General features: G+C 42.3%; 1 protein-coding gene across 10 annotated transcripts in view; it reads right to left on the reverse strand.

The window, feature by feature from the left end:
- Positions 1-22970, reverse strand: part of adgrl2b.1 (adhesion G protein-coupled receptor L2b, tandem duplicate 1) — a 100024-nt gene that overhangs the window by 71284 nt on the left and 5770 nt on the right. The window contains exon 1 of one of the 10 annotated variants that reach the window (XM_084008249.1): positions 10540-10858. The exons of the other annotated variants lie outside the window; for them this stretch is intronic. The gene's annotated coding sequence lies outside the window, so the exon portion shown is untranslated. Of the gene's footprint in view, positions 1-10539; positions 10859-22970 lie in introns of those variants that run through there. 10 annotated transcript variants of the gene reach the window in all.

Below are 22970 nucleotides of genomic sequence, written 5' to 3' on the forward strand. Positions count from 1 at the left end.
ATCAAAGAGTGTGTGGGAGCTGAAGAAGTTGGAAATTACCTTCCCACCATGCAGGATTTCCCTTGATGTTAAATGCTGTATAGATCTGGTGAAGAAGTAAACCATTCCGGGGAATTAGATTTCATTCCTAATCCCCCGATGCTGCTACAGTAGTCCAGTAAGAATGTCTCGTACACCTTGGCCATTACACAACGGTGTGGAGTAATCGTCAGTCCTAATGAGTCCCGTGAGATGGCTGCCAATGCTATTATGGACCCACGACAGTGTCAACAGCAGAGATTTTTTTCCTGCTCAATCTCATCAGAGTGCAAAAAAAATAAAAATAAGGGCAAGAGAAAAAGAGCAAGAAACCACTGCATCATTGTATTTCTTTTAGTTTTTCCATTTCTAAACCAGGTAACCCCACACATCTAAGTGTCTCAGCCTTGGACAAAACTGTTCTCCAAAGGGCATCTTCATCATCAATACCTGCTTTGTAAAGGCAGCGATATTCAACTGAGGATGTTTCATTGTGAACAGTTATCCAACTCTAAGTGTCAAAGATCTGCACCAGGCGCATAGAATTGAGTTGTGTAATGGGTAAATAATACATACCTATACATTCCTAAGACTAACAATGAACTGAGCCCAGGCGAGAAATCATAAATGAAAATGATTGGGCAGCATTTTAACAGCTATATTGTGTGATTCAACTCAAACAACCCACAGCTGGCTAACCACTGTAGAGACACCAAGGCTTCGTAAAACATGCTTCCACGCAGGGATGGATGCCGGCAAACAGCTTGAAGTCGTCGTATGAAATAAAAAAAATGCTTAGCTAACCACACCGCCCAAAACAATAAAAGTGTGCAAACGGTTTCCCCCTCTCTGTCTCTGGGTGCAGAGCGTCTGGGGATCGGCGATGCACTCTGCCGTGTTACCACTACGCCGGTGGTCGGTTAAGAGTAGCAATATGTATAGAATATAGTGGCAATATGAAACAGGAAATAAATGGTGTTATTAGAAAGTGTGTGACCGGCCAACCAAAAATATTACACAGTGTGCCGCAGCAGAATGTGTGATTAGCTGCGGACGGACAGAGGTCGACCACATGATACTCCTAGCGGAGAAACCCAAGCACTTTCAAGGAAGTGACTTTGTGTTTTTAAGTCACTGGTGGGGTCGCAGGACTAATTATTAACAAGTCTGGTTCAGATTCGACTTGGGGTCGATTGCTGGATAACGGGTCAGTTCCAGTACCGCGCTTTGCGGGTGAGGGTTGGCAGAACCGGACAAATGCAGGATTCTGGTGTCTGTATATCCACACATTCTGTATGTATCAGCAGGTGCTTTCTCAGAGTCATATAATCATTCGTTATTTGATTTAGAACATTGTCAAATGTGACATGAGCATTGATTTGTATAATAATTTCCTTCCAGCTCTGTTTTTGGACGGGAAACATCTGGCTCTTTAGCTGCTAAATGCTGCATTATGTTCACCAGCTAGCAACTAGCTTTGTCTGCGTGACCTTTGGTGCTGGGCAGTGGGTTTTTGTGGCTTCTTTTTTTATTTAAAAAGCTGAAAAGTTATTAAATTAATATTAAAAAAGTAAAAAAATAAAAATAAAAAAACGTGGTCCCAAAACTCCAGTTACCGAGTACCCTAATACAAAAAAACTACCCACCACTATGTTGCCATACTTTCTGTATGCTGTGCCTAATGTCACCTTAAATTATTTTTTGGCTTTCATAGCTAATTATCCTGCAACTCAGGCAATCTCTCTTTGGAACTGGTAGTAGGCATCATTCCAGTTTACAAAAACGATGATTAGCCTCTTTAGAAGCTGACACATTGCTGATAATTCAACATGAGAACAGCTACCACAGAAGCAACTGAAATGTACTTACATTTAAATAAAGACCAAAGCACACACACTAGCTGCAGTGGCAGTCCCACAGATCCTGGAGGGGCTGGCCTGGATGCAGCACTGGATTCACATTTTCTTAATGAAATGTGTCAAAAGATTATTAATAATCATTTATAATCAGATTTGTAATCTAATTAAATATACTGGCATGTTCTAATCTAATAGCATTGATTAGAGAGACAATATTCTGAATCACTGCACTAATTAAAAAACTCCTTTTGTAGGGATACACTATTTCACCAAGGCTTAAAAATATACTAATATCTTTTACCAATATTGTCCGGTTCAACAGTTTGGCTCTATTGAGTTGGAAATGTGCCACATCCTTTATATGCACACGCTCCGCTCCGTAGGCCTGGGCGGGTGTCGTGCCTGTTTTCAATTCAGATTCGTTTTTCTCAGTATTGGTTTCTATTAATTTGTCCACCCACTCTGTCTGTTCCTTAGGAAACCAAGACACAGCCATCAATCTGCAGCGTTTCCAGTGGGAAATGGGAACTGGATGGACTTGTTTTTCTTGTTTCTTTGTACATAATTACTTTCTTGTTCCCTTCCTTTCTTCACCATGACAGTCTCAGGGATATTATTTAAGACTTACTACCCCTGATTCAGCTGTAAAGCACTTCATTTTCATTTTGAATGATGGGCCACTGCTGGTTTACCGGTGGGCTTAAAAAATGCCTCTTCTTTCAGAGCAGTTCGACTCATCCCTGCTGTTAAAGAAAAAGCTGAAAAGGCGTTCTTAAGGACTCCTCACTGATGGAACCTGAGCTTTAACAAGTTGAAATGGGCAAAAATACATCATAATTACACAACATAGCCTCTAATCAACGACAGATTTTTTTTTTTTTTAAATGGGTCCAATCCTGGAATGCAACTTTGGCCAGACTTCATGTCTTAAATGCAACAAATCTGCGAGGTTTGGACAAAGGACACACTGTTTACAGTCGCAAACGAGTGATGTTAGGCTGGAAAAACATCCTTATCTCTAAATGAATGTTAAAACGGAGCCTAGACTCCACCTTAAAAAGGACAAGGCTGCGGGATTTCAGCATTCCTAATTATACGCTTTAATGGCATTTCCACAAAGTTTCTCTGCTTGCTCCATTGTAATGCAAACTGGAGAGCTATACGGGTGCAGAGAGACTGAATTGGAACAATGATGAAAGTGTGTGCTATAAGACTCAGGACAGCTGTCGGGGTGAGCGACAGATTTGACTGAAACGCAGCTATGTGTGCGTGTCACACAGTCGGTCTGCAGCATGTTTCACCATTAGTCATTCAGGGTCAAACCTCCGTTTCACTGTTTGAAAACAGAATAGCGTCTTGGATGTGTGGCTTTCTTCCTCAAAGAAATGTTCTTGAATACTCTTTATACTGCATTCAACCAACGACATAATCATGCAAGGACACCGTGTTAAAAGAAAAAAAAAATTAGTCTGGAAGAAATTACTTCTGGTTAAACAGTTGAAGAAAACCACTTGAACTGTGAATGCTCGGAAACACCCGGCCAGCTAACCGTCGCTGCGACTTCCCATTATTTTCATCATCGATTTTCTTTTCAGTGCTTTTATTCATCCGACCGATGGTCCACACGTCAAAGACGTTCGGTTCGCAGTGATACAAACCAGAGAAAAGCAGAAAATCGACTAATTGATGAATCAAACAATCAGTTCGGCTCCGGTGGATGCAAAGTTTAATTGTCCACACGGACTCTAAAAAAAAAAAAACAGCTTCACATCACATCGCTGTCTGAGCATCCTGTGCTAACAAAAGCACCTAACTTGAAACATGTGTCTGTACACATTTATTTTTTAAACGCATGGCCAGAGCGCCGTGTGTACTCGCATACAAACCGACAAATACAAGCAACAAACACCCAGCCACCCTGCCATACTCAATGCTTCAAAAACACAGAAAACGCTTCTGTAGATGCAATGCCTTTCTCTGCTGCCAAGTTTCCCTTGTGCTGTGAGGCTTAGCCCAACAGTAGTGTAAAGGATGCATGCTTCTTTTATTTTATTTTCAGCCCCCCGCCTCCGTTTTTTTTCTCTCTTCTCCTCCAGTACATCATTCCTTTGGGTGTTTGTGCGGTGTCCCTTAGTTACCGGATAAGAGACCCAGCAGCTCAGAGAGTTAAAAGCCTGCCCTGTCCCACTCATACGAACAAGACCATCAATAATTCACCCTCATCGGGAAGCATTATCTAACAGCCTTATAAAAATTTAAAGATTGTGGGTGACAACACGGAACCATGAAGAAAGTGCTCCGTAAGAGGACACTCCAGGTGGCGGCGATGTCGGCAACAGATATGTTAAAGGTGGAGGCGGAGGGGAGGCGGTGGTGCCAGCCGGCCCTGTGAGGGCTGATTTTAACCATTACACATAAAAGATGGACGCCTCGCTGAATTAAAGGAAAGTCAACAAGAAGACACAGTGAGTGTGCATGTGTGTGTGTGTGTGTGTGTGTGTGTGTGTGTGTGTGGGTGCAGCACAGAGGTGGAAGCATTTGCTCGGCTGTATTAACGCCCAGGCTCATTCTCATTGACAGTGAAATCCCTCTAAGCCTAGATCAATTACACCCAGCTCTGCTGTAATTAAAATGTCCTAACAAAGGTCTTAGGAGCACAGGACAGAAACCTATCCATTGACAATAAGCTCAGTCCAATCTATAGCACCATCTCAAAGAAAATAGTCCAAGATTAGATTCTTCGGAAGCGTAAAAGAAGTGGCTGGCCGTCCTCAAAGTAAGTCTATTTTATCCCTTAAAAAGGTCGAGATATGGTTGGAGATGGTGTAAGTACACAAGTTCCGTGAAACACAGTAATGGGGCGACAATTTCATCGATTGCATTAGTACATACAATAAAATATATAATAATAAGTAATCTATAGTCCCAGAAAAAATAACCTGTGCTTGTTGTTGTTGCCCTGGCGAGGAAGAAAACGAAATGATTTGTTCTCTTAAGTGCATCTGATGCTCGACTATGCTCTGCTGAGAAATGACATAATGCTTATGAGCCTCCTAATTAAAACTCAGCAGTAGAGTGATTAGCAATCACAACCCAACTCTTCAAATATCAAGATCTGATTTGCTTGGCTGATCAACAACAAGCCTCCTTCTCTCACTTTGACTCACAGAGCCTACAGCCCCCCTCTCCCTCTCCCTCTCCCTCTTTATTAAAGAGGCTTTTGAAATGGAGGAAATCAGCGCAAACTATACAAGAAAAGCCTCAGCTGAATTTTGAGTTCTATATTGCTTCTTTTTTTTTCTGCCAGCTAGGGTGCCATTTACATATATTTAGCTTTTTTCCCTAAATGTTGACTGCCAGCGATCATAAATAGATTACACACCGCTGCTGACGAACGCTTAAATGTTTTTGGTTTTACATGATAATTCATCATAGTATGAGAGTATCATCAATAAAATTACTTATGGCAGCAACCAAAATTAAACTTGAAAGCTCTTCCCCTCGCTGCGCCGAGGAGAGACTGCTCCACAGACAGGGAGAGAGCAAGATGGCTGACTGCACTGACACATTGTGAAAGCACGCCTTGCCATCCTAGGTAATAGATTCTCTTTGCCGTGCGACTCCCACCGCTTCTCATCTTCCGTGACAACGCCTGCCAATCAAGGCCGGGGGAACGTTGGAGGGCTTTGACAATATCTCCTCACCTTGAAAACACATTGGCTTCTCATCACAAGACACCAAGTGACACCAAGTAGGCATCAAATGGCCATTAGACATGGCAGCCGGAGAGCCGGCAGCCCACAGGTGATCCCGTGCCTCTTATTTCAACACGTCTGAAAACTGTCATTAAAAAGTATTCGTTCTCTACTTAAAGCCGACGAAGAACGAACGCAGCGCCGCAGACGGATGCGACACTTAGGTGTTAGATTGCGCGGGAGAGCACTAAATGCGGTGGGGTTTTATGATCATTTTAGAGAATCTGCTGTGAGACTTTTTGAGAATATTCAATTTAGCTCGCTGATAAAAAAAATAAATAAATAAATACCTGGCTCCTTAGGAAGCGAACGCCTCTGTTAACGCAGAAGCTTCTAAAAGGAGAAATCGAGCCGCCGATCACGTGCCGAGGCCCCGCAAATTGCTCATTTGGAAAATAAAACACGCGTTTGCTTGTATACCTGTTACAATTTCTTTCCACTCAATGCAAAATGGGAAATAACAATGTTACACCACATCAGAAAGAGTGATTTGCATTTTTATGTGATTCATGAATACAGTGGAGGAGGACAGGGGGAGATTTTTCTGCAGTGAAGCATGGCCTGAACCTCAATTTCGAGGATAATTACATGATGGCATTTAGGAATTTTGAGGAGGAGGGAAGCATTTCTTCCGTTGAAGACAGATGACCTGTCAGATACACCTAATACCAACACAAAGCCTTCAGCCTTTTATCTGCACACTTCCTGTGACCCATACTATGACAGGACCAAATAAAGCACACTATCTTCGTACCCCCCTGAGACAGAGCAGTGTCCTCATATGCTAATGTCAGCCAGTGTTGGAGAAGAAGCTCCGAGGGCGGCCCAGACAACTCACAGGTCAGTGCTAATCTTCTGATATATGGAGCCTAAAGACCCGGGACACATCCATCACGCGCCGCCGACGGCTCCCGACCGAGCGAGATGTGCACACAGCGAAGGGTTAACACACATCCCAAAGAGACCTCTGATGATCCATCACTCAGGAATCAGCCTCCTTTTGAGCAGGAGCGTACCTCGACAACACGGAGGGGGTAGCTTTCTTAGCAGAGGCTCTGCGATGAGAGCCAGCGTGAATGCCAGTCCTGAGCTTCAAGCCTCTGTTGATCATTAAACATCCATTTTGAGCCAGTGGGAGAAAGTTAACTGTCATTTTTAAACACAGGAGGTGGTAGATTTCCCCCCTCCTCCCTCAGATGTATTTTCTCGTTGAGAAGGAGCAAGACCATAAATCTATCCATCGGGTTAACTACCCGAACACATAATCATTCGTTCCAGTCATCTGTCTCTTTATTTTTGAGGCGAGCCACAAAATAGCTATGATGGGTTTTTACAGTTAAATGAGAAATTTACCCCAAAGCACTTTGTTAAACTAAACAAAAATTCCCTGTTTTTTTTCCCTTTTGTGCACGATTCTTCGTTCTCTGGCTAACAGGCCAAATGTGAACAGCTACAGGGGGGTCGGGGGGGGCATCGCAGGTAAATGTCAGGGTCGGTGTCGGCCAACTCCAAACCATTTTGCAGCAACACTCACCCAGGAAGAAATCCATCTTAGGAGCAGCACTGATGCCAATTCCTCCACCGATGGCAGCCTCGACTGTGCGAAACCCATGTACCGCTCCTCTTCAGCTGCGTTTTAATAATTTCAACAACCAGGCTCGGCACAGCACACCACAGCATGATATCCACTCCGCTCTCAGTTTTTCTCGACTCAACAAAGAGAGTCCTATTCTTTGGGATTTGTCAGAAGACGTTGTAGGAGAAATCACTAACAGGAGAAGACTGGTGTAAAGTCAGCACAACAGGAAGAGGGGGGGAGGGGGGGGGAGAGATTGTGAGAAATTTACACAATTCATCAGAAAATGCACCGAACGTCGTGAGTTGATGTTAAGACTCCCCCCCTCCCCTAGGCCAATCAAAACTGTCTCATCTATCGTTATTCATCACTCCCTCTCTCTGTCCATTTGTTTGGCCAACTTTTCACAGCGAGCCGAGAAACTGAACAAGACAGCTGTCAAACCCGCCAGCCGTGAGTGAAGATGGCAGGTGAAGTCTCTCGTTTTCTCCCCCTTTCCTCCTCTCCGGATTTCAAAACTCCCACTCTTGGCCCTATTTTATTATTTTTTTTAATAGTATTCTGATGTTATTTTGTCCGAACATATAGGGAGGATGCTCTCTCCTCTCTGGTGGGTTTGGTCACGTCATCACCCAGAAGTGGGACGCCCACACTAAATCCCATCGGCATTTACATTCCGGTTCTCCGTGTAATCTCACGATGCACGTTCTCTCACTAATAACCTATGCTGATCCTACTTCCAAAGTAAAAGCACGCACAAAGGCAAAAAAAAATGCACTTTTCTTCCTCTCTGTGCTTGGTCAAAATGTTCTATTAAACATGCCTAAACATTGCAGAGAAGCCTGGGCCATGTATCATAAGACAAGGGGAGAAATGCATCAAAAATAAACAGTGTCTTGCCGCATTCTTTCACTGACAAACAACAGCTGCACAGATTGGGAAATAAATATTATCTCTGCGACAGAAAAAAAAAAAAAAACAATCAGACACCGCTAGGTACTCGGAGTCGCTCACAAAGCTTGAAAGCTCTGCGTCTTTACGTCTACACTCACAGAATGTGGAATCAAGGCGTTTATTTTGCACCTGAAAACAAATTCATTTTTGGAGCATTCGGGGGTGGAAATACCAGTCAAAATATTTAAACAGATTTTCATCATCAAGTTATTTATGTTTTGTTTTTTCTCCTTTCAATGGATGCAGTGGCTTCTCTTTCTTGAAAATACAATACAGACCTTTCTTTGTTGGTGTTTTGAGCTTTTCCCTGATGAATACTGGGGGGGGGGGGGGTGTTTTTACAGGACAAAATCGTTTTAACATAACCACGTTTGAACGTGGTCCAACGTTTCCGCTAAATACATGGCTTCTGGTGTTAGATTATGGCCAACAAATTCTCCCAATCCACACTAAATCTCCTTCCAACACAAACACTTGCTTCACACACACACACACACACACACACAACCAACTGCAGTGTCCAGCAATCCTGTCAGAAGCCTCCACCACCACCAACACCACCAACACCACCAGCAGCAGCAGCAGCAGCACTCTATCAGAACAAAACTGCTTAGAGGAAGGGGGCTGGTAGCTCAAGTTCTCCCCATTGAAATGCAGACACTTTGATATGGAAATTGGCAGTTACAAAAACCCGCTAGAATTCACACTCGCATGCATTGAAACCATTTGCGCAATGTGAGATGAGATGGCACTTCCTCCCGAGACAACACAGACAAATGGACCAAACCAGCACGTCTGGGGGGGGGGCGGGCGGGTGAGGGATGGAGGGAAGGTAGAGAGGAAGAGGAGGGAGGAGGGACATTTGCCCTCCCCCCCCTTCCTCTATTTGAATTCCTGCCACTGTCCCAGCATTTGTTTCAAGAAATAGAGTTAGTCTGAGCTGAAATGAAATAGGAGGATTTTTCAAAGTGCAACATCCACATTCACCAGTAACGCATCTCTGGCCCACCGGCAGGGGGGATGAAACAACCTTTATCCCATTCGGGAATCAATGATGGGCATGTCAGCATCAAGCAGCCACATTCAGACTTTTTTTTTTTTTTTTTATCTAGTCGCCCCCAAAATGGCTGGCATGACAGGAAAACTTCTCCGCCATGCTTGGATTTGTCTGGTGGCGAGTCTTATTTTTTTTTGTTTTATTATTCCTCACACTGAGCATCTGTCTTATATAATGTTGCAGTTCTCAAAGATCAAAACTGAAGAGCCAAAATGCTTTTGGCTGGCGTCTGTGTCCTGAAACAACTGGATTTGGAAGGAGTCATCATATATATACATATATGTATACTGCTGGCATGTAAGCTGTTATATAAGTATATGCAGAGCAGAGGGGGAAGCGCTCAGTTTCCTAACTTGTCAGTTATATAAGGTTGCACCAGTATCCTGATTTGGCATTGACAGTATGGATTATGTGTAAATGTTATTTAACCTTGGTATTTCAGACGGCCACAGTCGGGCTCTCCTGGGGTTTTCTTGCTGAGGTCTATGTGGCCCTATCTCTAAAAGCTTCACGTGAGAATGAGATATGGTTCCCTTCGCCTGTAAAAACTGTGTGTGTGTGTGTGTGTGTGTGTGTGTGTGTGTGTGTGTGTGTGTGTGTGTGTGTGTGTGTGTGTGTGTCCCATCATCACACATGGCTGGCTCAGGTCTGTGAATTATACATGCCCTGTGAAATGATCTTATTTTATAGCCGCAAAATGGAGAAGTAAATGGAGACAGTAACTGACATCCAACTACTTAGCTCCCGGTGTCCTGGAACTGGGTGGAGATGTTTATGCGAGCTCTATCTTTTCTTCACCGTGTTATCACGCTGATTATCACAGCTGAATATCTCACAAATAAACTCCACCATTTGGGTTTTTTTTTTTTGTTTAATTCATATCCAGGACTTTTCTTTGTCAAGAGTGTTCATTTTCTATTCACACAATAATCCTATTGTTACACCGGAAATTAAAAGTAAACATTTTCATTCATTTACCATTATGTACTAATACACACACACACACACACACACACACACACACACACACACACACACACACACTGAAATCCACATTGGGGTGACCCTGACCGCCACGCAACTTCACATTAATGAAAAGTCTGGAGGCTGCAGACACTACAGAATAATAGTATATACTATGTACTATGTATTGATCTCATCACAACAGTTTTAAACTGCCGGTGGAGCCCGTGGGCCCGTTTTTCTGACATTTGCCTTGTGCTATCCTGGGAGCATAAATAAATGGTATTGATTGAGCCGAGGCATAACCCAGCATCTCCCTTGAAACACTCAAAACATCCGCTTTTAAAGGCTACTTACTGTGGGTACGCCGTGCCAAAATATGGATCCCGGCATGGAGTGTGAATTTGAGATCAACACCAGGAGCCCCCCTCCTCTCCTTTTTCTTTCTCTTTTTTTTCCAGAAGAGGCCCCCAGAAACTCAGCAGCGGGTCGCACAAAGACGGCTGGGGCTCGGCTGCATGCTCCACTTTCTTCACAGCGGACAGATGACGGGCTTTCCCGTGACAGGTATCTGTTCCTCTTCAAGCCAAAACGTCCGGGACCGGACGAGTAGCTCCATGACGAGGGGTCTGTTCAAAAGTAATGAACGCTATACTCCCCCCTCCTCCTCCTCCTCCTCCTTCCTCCCGTGCGTGCACCCAGGCTCCTTTCCGACGGGGAGACCGCATAAAGAAGGATCACTTCAAGGAGACGAGATGCGCTCGGTCTCGCTGGCGAATCAAACTCCCGAGCACGTAAAGTCTGCCTTGGAGGTCTCCGGCGGACCGGTTCGCGGAGACGGCCCGGAGAGGGAGCAGCGTGACTTCCTCGGGGTTGGCTTCGGGAGCGCGGCCGGTCGTTTCCCTCCGCAGCTCGTTCACACGCCGCGCAGACAGTCGCAGCTCCAGCCGGACTGGAGGCAAACAAGGCGAGGAGGAACGGCGCACCGGTCCCCTGCTCTGCAGCAGCTGGCTGTGGAGGGGCGGCGCGCAAAACCCGGAGCGGATCCCCGGCGAGGCGTGGACCGGAGCCCTGACGCTAATTGTGACAGCCCGCATTAAGGCTAATATTAAAACCCCCTCCTATCATGTGTGCTCAGATTTCATGCTTGTGTGAAAGCAACAAACACAGGCTTAAACAAATCCACGTCCCCCACTGTTTAATCAGGAGGGCAAGAAGGCTGCAAGGCCATTCAGTACAAACAACAGACACACTTCTGATCATTAGTAGCTTCTGATTAAACACACAAAATATCCAGGCGGCTTGTTTTAACGGGGGAGTGATGAAGATAAAGTCGAATGCCTCATGGTGATAAGAAAATCATTTTTTTTTTTGTAAGCACACGCTTTTGTTTAACAAGAAGTACTCCACAGCAGGGTCATGTTATCAGAGAGGTTAATTCTCATCTCTGCACTTGAAACTCCTCTTGTAGCTGTTCTCTAAAAGCAAAGAGGTGTGTATGGAGATGAGTGTAGAGCTAAAAGAATAGTAAGAATAAGTTGACTGACGGATTTATCGAAAAAAAATGAGCTGGATTGATTTTGATGAAACGTTCCCTCATACCTTCTGTTGCTCCAGCTTCTCACTTATGAGGATTTATTGCCTTTTTTGTTTGTTGTGTTAATGTGACGATAAACATTTACATTTACGGCATTTAGCGGACACATTTGTCGAAAGAAAGAAACCACACGATTGCCGATAAAGTAAGAGCGAAAAAATAGAAACAAGTGTTAGGTCCTCATCTGAGTAAAGTAGCTGTTCAGCAAGGATACCTGAAGTACAACAGTGCTATGATCAAAGTGCTATAGTAAAGAACATAGAAGTGTGTTTTTTTTGTGGAAGTGGGTCATGCTATGCAGAGTCAAGGTGAAGTTTGAACAGGTGAGTCTTGAGTCTTGAGATGGCAAGTGACTGTTCAGACATTAGTCGGGAGTTCAAGTATCTTTTGTTTTGGAGTGCCTTAGGGAATTTTAATAGACTTTTTCATTATTTTCTGTCATTTTATAGATCAAATAATACCTGCATGCTCAAAACTATTAGCAGATTCATTGAAAATGAAAATACTATTTAGTAACAGGCATAGAACGTACAAAATGAACACTCAGCTAAGAGATAAGGAATGTTACTGATATACAATGAACAATCACCAACATACAAAGTGCACAGATAAGGAACGGTATGTCAGTAATGAAAGTGGGATGTGTACAGTATGGAAATAATCAATAAATAGTGGGTATGGTCGGAATAGCATAGCAAGTATGTAAGAAGTAAAGTGTAGGTATTTCTGAATATGATTTTGACAACTATACCCCCCATTTGACTGTTTATATGAAGAACAAAACTCAAAGTATCAGCCAGACTGGCAACTGATTGGGCAGAAAGTGACGATACTTGCCGTCAAATAACGCGGCTCAGTCAGAGCTTCAAAGCTTTGAACTTCGACGCTCTACATCCCCAGGGTCACTAATGCACGTGTCAGCCAAGGCATGTCAAATTGCCATGCGTCCTTTAAAAATAAACTTCTGTCTCCACCAGAAAACATGTAAACTTTACTGACTCATGTGAACATTAATGCTGTGAATCCCGTATATTGCACTTGAAGAACAGAAGGAGTTCCTGGTAGCTCAGCGTGAACATCTGCGCAGATGTATGTATAGGAATGAAATGCACAACAATGCCTTCAACAGGTGCAACAGGTTGCTTTAGCTAAGCTATTCTTAAAACTTCCAAATAGAAATAGAAGGTTAGCCCAGGGTTCATACTGAAACTGGATCACAGACAACCAGCTGGACTGGAGAACAAAGTCAAAATCAAAGGATTTTACAGGGGAAACTTGTTACAGGAGTATTTTCCTGTCATGCAACACCATGGGGACGCTCAGCTTTATTCTTCTTCTTTTGGGGCCCAAACTATTTCAAATGTAAGTAATACATTTGGGGGCTGTATTTATCTCTGTTGAAATAGAGGGAATAAAGGAAATAAGAAAAACACCAGTATAACAGGACATTCCACACTTGAACAGCAGTGAACAATGCCTTGTGAAAGTATTTACCGCCTTTGCCATTTTGTCTTATTTTGTCATTTTACAACTTGGAAATAAAATGGATTTTTCTATAATTCGATGTAGACAATAAGCCACTTTGAAGATGCTTTGAATATTTTCAGAATAAGACAAAAAAACAGGAAACTTCAGGGTGCTTCAAGTATTTATCTTCCCCCCACCCCTCCCACTGGGGTATGTGTCTATAAGTTTGGCACATCTAGCCGCTGGGATTTCAGCCAAATCCTTGAGGCAAAACTGCTTGAGCTCCTTGGAGCTGGATGGGTTCTGCTTTTCTTTTAATTACACCACAGATTCTCAATCGGATTGAGGTCTCGGCCATTCCAAGACATCTAAATGTTTCTCCTTAAACCACTCCAGCAAGTGTTGCTTTAGCAGTATGCTTCGGGTCACATATCATGCTGAAAGGTGAACCTCCGTCCCGGTCTCCATGTATTCTCTGGAAGACTGAAACAAGTTTTCCTCAAGAATTTCCCTGCATTTAGCGGCATGCATGATTCCTTGAATTCCAGCCAGGTTCCTGTTCCCTGCCGATGAAAAACATCCCCACAGCACGATGCTACCACCACCAAGAGAAGTGTGGGGACGGCATCCTCCGGGTGAAGAGAAGCGTTGGGTTTGAGCCACACATTTGGCGTATTTGGAGTTCCAAATTGCCTTCTTATATTTTCTTTCTCTAGAAATGTGTCCCTGGTCTGTCTGGAGAGCTCCTTTGTCTTCATGGTGCCTCTTGTTTAACGGTGCTGCAGACTCAGACACAGATGGACTTATTGAAGTTATTATGTGACCTCTGAAGGGAATTGGTGACACCAGGTCTTCTTTAGTTTTCTGCCTTCAGAACAAAGGCATGTGAAGGTCGTTACATAGAATCCAAAAAATATATCCAATATTAATGTGCAATTTTTAATGCAGCAAAAGGGGTGAATACTTCTGTTAGGTACTTTATTTGATATGTGGATATGTAAAGGATCATGTCCAGGTGCTGCATTTCCTGAAGTAAACATCATGAATACTTTTCCAATGCATATTTGTATTGTGTATTGTGTATTGTATATAGGGATGCATTGATCCTACTTTCCCCATAGCGATACCTGGGCTTTGGGTATCAGCCAATATCGAATACCGATCCGTTCAGTTTAATTAATACGGTTTTTATTTTTAATGTAGCAATTAATTGTTAAAAACGTCATTAAATTCCAGTATATAGTGTATACAAACAACAACACTGTATTCATATTTGCATCATCATGATTGAATTTGAGCTGGATGATGCTGAGTGGCTGATATTGATTCTATAAACCAAGGCGTGGTGTGTCAGAAACCAATATATTGGAATACTGTATGAATATTATTTTAATAGAAGGCAAAAAGCCTGCAGGCATATTACAAGTCCTCATCGGAACATTTTGTGAATATTGATTTGTCAGATTATCTTTGGTCATTGTGTTTCTTATTAAAAGGCAGAATATCATTATGGCTGTATTTACATGCAGCACAGATGCTGGTCTTTAACTGAAGTAATCATCCCTGATGCAAATAGGAGTTTTGTTGCATTGATATTTAAAGCACACCATGCCTCTTCTGTTGTACCTTGAATCCTGATATTACGGTCGTGAAAGGGAGTCGGAATTTTAAGCATCTTGGACCCCCAAAAATCATGAGACTATAAGTGAGTTGACTGGAAATGATTCGGCTACGTCGATGAAATTACACTCCAAAGCTGAAAGCCCATTAGGATTTTACTGTAAGCTGCAAAACATTAGCATTAACTAGCCATTTGCGAACAAATACGACATAATCCCGATGACAAACTGGACAACGGCATGTTTGAGCACGGCAGATCCCCAATTATTTAGTCGTGATTTGTGGACTGCTTCTGGATATGCCAGCTGCAGGCACCATTTTTTTTTTCCGTTTCGCAAAAACAGGAAACTGTAAAACAGGAGGAAATAAATGTATTTCATAATGTTCTGATTTATTCAGTCGCCACATTAAGGCTATCATTAGAAACCATTACACCCGTGATAAGCCAAAGTAACACAGTACACTAATGGTTCATGAAATGTGTAATGTCTACCTGTGCTGTACCACCAGCTGTGTCCTCATTGTGAACAGAGGTCTCTTTTCGCAGACGGCCTTCTGCTACGTGACATCCAGTGTTTAATATGCTGCTCTGAGCTCTATCATTTTACCTCGAAATATCATGTGAAGTTTCTGTTGTCATTTCTACAATCAATGTACTGGAAGGAAAATGATCCGCCCAGCTGGAAGCAGGTTTATGGTAACATTTTCCTCAGGTTTCTAAAGTTCAGCCCCATGCAGCGTCCTTTTGAACATGATATTATACTGCAAGTAGGAGCTCTCATTCCTCCCCAACACGACGCCTATTTTTAGATCCTAACTTTTCAGCATTGTAATAAAAAAAAGCTACCTCAGTGGTGCAAATTCAGGCGAAGGGCATATTTGCCTGAGAAACGTCTGTCTGGGAACAAACATCCAATCGCCAAGTTTGAATGTCCCAAATATCACTTCTCTCGCTCTTCTCTTCCTCTCATGAGCCAAAAGTACATAGCCGGGTCAGTGGTCTCTGTTACACATGGCTTCAATAAAAAACAGTCCCCTGGCCGCACGGGGGAAATGTGAATTTGGGTCAAATTCACCAGGTGGAGAGGGAGAGGATTAGTGCCGAGCTCGCATGTTTTCCGAGGTGTCGTTTTACATAATAAAGAATAGAAAAATAAAAAGAAAACAGATGTAATTATGCTGATCCACTGGCACATATTCCTATTTAGAGAAACAATGTTTACGTACGGGCCTACTACTGAAAGTGTAAACTCTCTATTTCATTTCAACGGACCGAGGAGAGCCAGGCCTGCTGGTGTTTTATTCACTGTGGTCAATGCAGTTTATATGTAAATACACACAGCCAGCCCTTGTCTCTGTTTTTCCTTCTTCTTTTTTTTTTTTACTTCATTTTTTTGAGTACTGATGAAGTTGTCAGAAAATGCTTGCCTTTGCTTTTTTTTGCTGCAACCAGTCATTCTTGTCCGTGCTCAGTGTGCAATCAAAACCCCTAGTAATAGCACAAAAGAACTAAAAAGTTTTGCTGCTGAGTCATCTACAGCGTGTAAATAAATTTCACTGTGAGAGGCCAGACTTTATCATAAGAACAGACTCCATGCTGTAAATTATAGGTCTTTATGAGCCTCCAGTTTGAGCCACATTGGAATTATAGCAGCGCCGAAACAACGTGCTCCCGTATACTTCCCTCAGTTTTTGACCATGTTTAAATCCCTCATTTGACTAGAGCTTCCGCTGACTCAATTGGTGTTAATGAACAGTGGGGAGAACAAATACCACACATGCACATTACTTCACCTATGATTGCTCATGATTGCTACTGCTTCACAGCTTAATGTGTGACAGAACGACGTCCTACTGGCTCACCTTGTTCAACACGGGGACAATTTGTCTGATAACATTGTGGCTGTTGCATTGTTATATAAAGAACAGATGTTTATTAACTTTATTGGTAATTTCGCTGTTCATTCATTGCAACCTGTAATCCACTGAGCCCACTGCTTTGAAATTGTACTCCCGTTGCTGATTGCTTTATTTGTAAATTAGCTCCAGAAACACAACAACACAGCAGCCCGCATGCCTTCAAATACAAAGTCGACATCGGGAGTGATAATTAAATTCATTTTGGTGGTGGTGTTTTTTGTGGTATTTTTGCAGCCACCGAGACCCCACAGAGACCCAGTGTCAGAATTCTTCACCTCCACATGGTGTTTTTGATTTGGTTCTGTCGTGCATTGTGTGTGTTCCTCCTCCAAATGTGCTGTTCGCATTATGGGCAAAAAAAAAAAGAAGAAGACAAAAAAAACCTCATGTAATAATGTGGGGTGTTTCAACAAACATTCATGCGGTAAATAAGAGGGTAGCTGGGCATGCTGTGGTAAATGTCTTGAGTCATTATTAGGTGGTTTTACTCATTAAGATCAAAAGCCGCAAATTCAAAGGCAATCTCAGAGCTAAAAGGGAAAATACATGTATTGGAAAGGGAGGGAAAAAATCAAAAGACTTTTTTGAGGATTTTTTTTATGGGATTTGATAAATGCTCTTGTTCCACACAGACAGAAACAGTGTCTGTTCTTTCTGCATTGAGAGGAAGCTAATTCTTTGCGGCATCCATTTCCCAGCTTATTGTGTGGAGTAGCTTTCTATAGTTTTGTAATCATAGGGCAGCAGGAAAAAGGGTGGGAATTACCATAATCTTGATGGTCTTGTAATGACGGTCCTCATTATTATTAAATAACCAACCACAAGCAAACCCAACCACATTCACGATAAGACAATGACTAAATTCAATGAGGAAGGAGAGTTGGTTTGCACCAGCCATTCATAAATCCATTACTTATACTCTTAGTGTTTCCTGAGTTCTTGTTTCACACTTATTTCCTCAATCAGGTTTGCACAACAACCCCAAGAAAATATGCTAACTAAAAAGTATGCTAATTAGCAACTCAAGTTTTGGAATTTGAGGGACAATATTGTTATTTCTGCAAATAACAATATATAAAGTGATAAAAATTTCCCAGTTTGCATTGGTACTAAACTAAATGATCAATAAAGGTCAGGTATGTTGACCATATTTCATAATGACGCTTTTACTTCTCAATCTAAATGGGTCATATATTAATAGAAATGTTAGCCACTGTATAAAGATGGATTACACGTCTCCACTTCCTCCCACTGTAAAAAATAAAAATAAAAAATGAAGCCAAGATATCCCAGAAAGGGGTGCTGCCATTGTGAGCTGGGGATGTCAGCGGGGAGGAGCTGCGGTATCAAGGACACGCTCTTCCTTGGGTGATCATTCAAATCCCTAAACCGAGACCCTTTAGGGTACTGCACATTCATACATGCATGCACACATGTATGAGCTTATGCACGCTCTGCGGGCGTTCTCATTCGTATGGAGGACCATTATTTCATCGGTTAGCACAAACCCGATCGCTCCTTTCAACATCACGCACAGCACAAAATGCTTTAGCCTCCCAAAATCCACCAAAACACAGGAGTTCGTCTGAAAAGTGTCTAATAGCGCTAGCAGCCATTAAAAAAACAGGGATTGCGTAGGTCCAAAATAATTACTGATGGTCAGATACCTTTGAAAAAACAAAACACAAGGTCTTTTTCAGAGTGCACAAGTGCAGGCTACTGGCTAAGTGGCCCACTGTGACACATTCTCTGCCAGCCATTGTATATTTCTATCTTACCGTCTTATGATCTCTTTCCACTGTCGGAAAGAGTTGCATGCGTCATAGCGTCAACCTTGAAAGTGACACACTGATTATCACACATACATCAGTGTTGAATTCAGATGCAGGACGCGATGTTTATGCCTTTATACTGGGCTAGGTAATGATGAGCGGGACGGAACACGAGAAGTGCTGAAAATTGGTTTGTATGGTGGGATTCCTTTGATTTTAGTGATTCATAAGTATTGTTTTATGCATCCATGACCATCAGAGTTTCAGAGTTTCATGTGCCTTAGAATGTAAACGTTAACCTGATTACCATTTTGAAATTTGAGGTATATATTTTTTAAATTATTATTTTTGTGAACAATTTTACGTTGTTACTAAACCAAATTTCAATAAAAGTGCCAGGTGATCATGGTGACCGTATTAAATATTGTGTATTTAAAGGTGCTAAATTCTAAAATTCAGAGCATATGATTGAGGGATTATCTCCAGGGACTTAACCAGCAGCTAACAGTGTTTAGGGGAACGGCATCATCAGCAGTAACCGCCATATGAGTGCAGTGCAGAGCGGCGGCCATTAGCTAGCCAGTGTGGCTAGCTATGAACAGAGAAGCTCTGATTACGACACACACGCGGATGGAGAGTGTAAATGATGGTCCCTTTTAAACTTAATAACAATGCAGGGTATGCTTCGGGCATGGCTACCGTGTGATTGACAGGTCGCTACCATGGCGTCGATACCACGGCCTTGCTACCGTCGCTACCACACTACCAATGGATATCTCCTCAGACCACTAAGCTGTAACCTTGAATTATTGAAGCTAACTTTGTCAACAGCTTCACGCCAGAAGCCAGACGAGGTCAGATGCAGTAAGGCTGTTGCTCAGGGAGACGCTCTGTCACTCGTATTCCACAGATGGCGATGGCCAAAATGCCAAACACTTCTTATATACCTAGATCTTAGCTGCTACCAGTTGTAATTTTGCAATTTGTACATCTCCTGTAAAGTTAATTTAACTTTACAACTGGGCTAAGTTTCAACTTACAAAGAACTGATGAAAGTTTCAATCTAAAAGACTGAAATCCTGAATTTCCTGAAAATACTGTATCCCTCACTCAAATCTTTGTCTTAAACAACATAAACAAAAATCTATATATCAATTATAGGCAGCATACACAGTTATTAATCTGGGCTTTTAAAGCTGCTTTGCAGGTGGATATGTTTCAGACCTGCACAATATATTCTCCTTTCTGGAAGTTACAGTATGTAGTCCTCCATTTTTACCCCCATGAGACTCGCAGTCAACTGCAGACTCCATTGACAGGAGTTAGATCAAACATAGAAAGTGAATTCAACTCTCTACAATAAATACAATCTGACAAGCAACATGGATCCAGACTTGTCTCCTCTCTAGATCTTTTTGGCTCGCAGGACCTTCTCCCTGCCTTCCTTGGGACGCCTGTAGAAATGCTCTTATATGGGGGGAAGAGCACAGAAGAAAATAAAAGTAATGTACCAAAATGACTGCTTTCCAGCTGTGTGATTTGCTCCAAAAATATCAGCGTGTCTCAGCCCCAAAAACACTCTTATCGTAAGAAACTATCTCGATCTAAACGTGAGCATTTTAAAGCACTTAGCAAAGCACTTGGGAACATTTGTTTTAATTTACTTTCCGATGGTGAATGTTTATCTTAGAGTGTAGTCATGTTGTTGCTCTGTTGTTGTGCAGCGAGTCTACCCATTCCACATATGAGGCAGAAACACTGAAACATTGGAAACAGATGCTCATTGTTCCAGCTTGAAAAGGCGAGGAAAAAAGAAAATGATGGGGTGAAAAAAAAAGAAAAGATTTACAGCATCTAGTGATTCCATTCAACGGTAGCTGATAGTTAAGTTTCACACCGTTACTGTTTAACTGCCAAGTGGGAGATTTCTTTAAAGAAATACAGAAAACGGCATGGTCCGCTAGAAAATACCATAGTTGAATAATATATATATATATATATATTACATAACTTCAGTAGGTGGTGGATAACTTTTGAGGAAAAGAGGAAATGGGTCATCTTTGCGTGCCAGTGAAAGGAATCCTGTCACTCAAGTAGTTCTAGGGCTGCCTCTATTTTTAGGACCTGGAGCCGAGACGCACAACAGTTTAACCCCGACACAAACACAGACGCGATAAATAATAAATCCACCAAACGCCAAGATATTATCCTCTCAAAGGTGGCTTGGAAGTCATTAATTTGCAAAGCAGCTCAATAGGAAAAAGGGGGCGAAATAAATCCTTACGCTTGCAAGCAATCTTCCTGATGGTTCGGGACTTCCAATGTAGTCCTTCCCCCTTTATTTCGAGCTAGCTTCTGTTCCACTAACCTAATATATTTCTCATAAAAGGTGTTTTTAATTGGTCTCCCTGAAAAGCTGAAGCACTGGGGGTTGATGAGGTATTTTCTCAGGGTTTATTTTAGTGTGTATAGAAAATGTTTGATCTCCTCTCTTGTCTCCTGTTGAAGTGGGACTAATCAAACCTTTACCACCTTTATTTGCTAGTAATGTAATTCCCATTGCTCCACTCAATTTGGTCCTGAACAGAGGCCTACCACAGCCACACTCGCTCAGGCCAAGCTACAAGCAGCTCAGTGGGAAACATCATCATCATCTTGCTGTTCATTTTGAGACAGAAATATTGGGAATTTGGATATGACATTAAAATAAAATCCAATATTAACTCTAATTCAGTCCATATAGCTTATTAAGCGACACAATTTGTATCCAATTTACTGGAAATAAAACTGCTCCTAATATGTTACAGGATTCAATTAGCCACGTGGGGTTCACCATAATACTGCTTGAATGCCAAGTCAGAATAACATGAGGTTTTCTGTTCTTTCAAAGCTTCACGGGAGCTCTGCTTTTTAGAAGCTAACACATCTTTTACCCTTTCTAAAAGTAGAGTCTGTGTGTATATGTGTTTGATATGACCCCTCAGTGTGATTTAGCTTTCCACAAAGAACAATTAAAGAAAATCTGTTGAGAACATTCTTGTATAATAAACGTGAGTTAGCCTAAAAGTTAGTTCTCCAGGTTGTGTTGTCAGCAGGCCATCTGAGCTCCTTCCCATGGCCAAGATGTTGATCCAAAATATCAATAAACACTAGGGTAGGCACAGCAACAATGGTACAAAAGAAAAATAACCTAACTGCTAAATCAATAACAGCAAGATAACATCACTGCCATCTACGACTTGTGTGAAAATTACTTTCATGCGCAGGCGAATATGTTCAGAAAACATGATTCATTTTCTGACTGCCACTCAACCGCTAGAAGCGTACATCTCAGCACAGCTCCGTCTGCACAGCGTTGCCTCAAATGATAATCAGAGCATTTCACAGCCACAGATATGTCAGCGGGGAAAGAGCCGCCAGAAAGAGCCTGTTGTGTCACAGGTTTCAGGCGGTGTGCGCTGTAAGTGCAGCCTCTTGTTATCTGAAATGCTACAAATTGATGGAAAATACAGGTGCTTACCTGTTGGGAGCAGAGGTATAAGTATAGTATATTATAGATTACAAATGTGTGCTGCAAAAACGCACTGAGAAGCAGTTTCTGGTCTGATATATAATCTATGCATTTTTTTTTTGGTGTAAAACATGCATGCTTTTATTTTCTTGAAATTGGTGATTTTACCCTATAGCAAGAAGGGTCTTCCATGGAGCTATGAAGCAATACTAGGACATGCAGATCCATACACATACTCATCTTCCTTCTTGTGTGTTTGTGTGTGTGTGTGTGTGTGTGTGTGTGTGTGTGGGGGGGGGGGGGGGGGGGGGGGGGGGGGGGGGCTATTTGCAAGATAAAAGTAGCAAAAGTGTGAATTTTTCAAAGCATTCATGGCAACCGCATCAATCTGGGCCCATGTCAAAATATGTTTGACATGATTCGAGAGCACATTTCATGCCATGACATTTGTCTTGGGACTAAATTGAGACTGAAAAGCAGGGAAAATAAATATGCCAATCACGACTACTGTCAAAATCTCATTGTTCTGGAATAATTTATGATTTATGCCTTTCAAGTGGGATTGTTTCACATATCGGGTTTTCTACCTTTCCTTTCATATGCATGCCATGTGTTGAGGTCTGTGGACACACTACTGTGGTAGTATTCAGGCATACGCCTTCATGACAGATACTTTACACACGCCAGACTGTTAGACGATGGAAGACTGTGAGACAACGATAAAATGTTCATATTAAAAGCATTTACCCCTCTCCAGGCGCCAGCCTGTCTGACACTGGCTCAAATTGATTCTTAATTGGGTTTGTATGGACCCTGGATCTACTGTTGATGAGCACAGTGAGATGTGGACATCTACGGCTTCGACTCTCCGCAGAAACGTGATAACACGACTGACCCGGCA

Source organism: Eutrigla gurnardus, assembly GCF_963514095.1.
Source record: "Eutrigla gurnardus genome assembly, chromosome: 4".
Lineage (NCBI taxonomy): Eukaryota > Metazoa > Chordata > Actinopteri > Perciformes > Triglidae > Eutrigla > Eutrigla gurnardus.